The sequence below is a fragment of the Chinchilla lanigera genome, unplaced genomic scaffold, assembly GCF_000276665.1.
Source record: "Chinchilla lanigera isolate Chin_1 unplaced genomic scaffold, ChiLan1.0 scaffold00019, whole genome shotgun sequence".
NCBI lineage: Eukaryota > Metazoa > Chordata > Mammalia > Rodentia > Chinchillidae > Chinchilla > Chinchilla lanigera.
The window spans coordinates 11,529,853-11,531,166 of NW_004955420.1; positions in this window are offsets into that span (position 1 = coordinate 11,529,853).

The window sequence follows — 1,314 nt, forward strand, 5'->3', positions numbered from 1 at the left end:
TGAAAAGAAATTTAATTTCACACTCCAGAAACACAAATATTAGAGGGCTTTTCCTCCTTGCTCTTACAAACTCTGTGTGGAAGAAAGAATGGAAAGAGAATAAAGAAGGGCGAAAACAGAGCTGTTTTCTCTTAATCTCACAATGTAATTGAGAGTAAAAATGCACCTGAAAGAAACTCACAAACGAAGCAAAATACTCACATGCTGGGTTCAATGCCACAGTCCACTGACACATCATTTCAGCACTAAACAGGCTGAAAAGGAAACCACCACTTTGCATACGTAGAATATGTTGCAATCATTTATTACTTGTCAAAATGTATGTTAATATCCAATAAATGGCAGCTGGGGATATAGCTCAGTGGCATAAGCACCTGCCTGGCAAGTGCAAGGTCATGAGTTCGATCCCCGGTACAGGAAAAAAAAAAAAAAAGTATCCAATAAATGGGAAGAAGCTTGAGAAAGAATTAGGGACAGCTGGAATCGGCCGTCAAGGCTGCAGGTGTCTACTGATTCCACTGAAGTCCAAGGTCACCTTTAATGTTTAGTTCTCTTGTTTTCTTTGTTTCTCTCTCCACTTCTATCTTCTTCTACAGTCATGAAAGCCAGCAGGCTCAGACGGTTGTGGAGCAGGACAAAGCGTTCACCAGGGCAAAACGTCTTGAGTTAGACTCTCGCAGTACAATTCCCACTTGATCTTGGACTAATAAATTGACCTGGCTCAAGTGAAGGCGAGATAACCCTGGGAAGCTCACAGGGAGAGGAGGGAACGTCGTCAGGAAAGCTTCACTGTGCTCCGTAGGCATGGAGCCCGGCAACCACGGTCCTCTTCCCTTGTGAAGAGGGACGAAAGTGAGGAAGTCCCCTCTCTAGAGCGGGCTTCTTGAGCTTTAGTGTGTATAAAGCACCAAGGGTGTTGCTAAGAGCAGATCCTGATTCAGGAGCTCCAGGTGGGGTCTGAGCTTCAGCACTTCCGTGTTGCTTGTCCAGGCGCCACACTTTGAGCACTACGTTTTTAGAGGTAAAAAGCAAAACAAAGGTGCCAGGTATGGTGACAGTGGCCTGCAATCCCGGCTCTCGCAAGGCTGAGGCAGCGGGAACGCTGCTAGTTTGAGGCCAGCCTGGACTACATAGTGAGACCCTGTCTCAAAAAAAAAAAAAAACAAACCAACAACAAAAAATCAAACCAAACGAAACCAAACAAAACATAGAAATAGGGGAGAAAGATTAACACAGAGAGCAATAAAACATGTATGCAATTCCTACTGTATGCCTATAAATGTATATATAAACACATTTTAAAATTTTATTCTC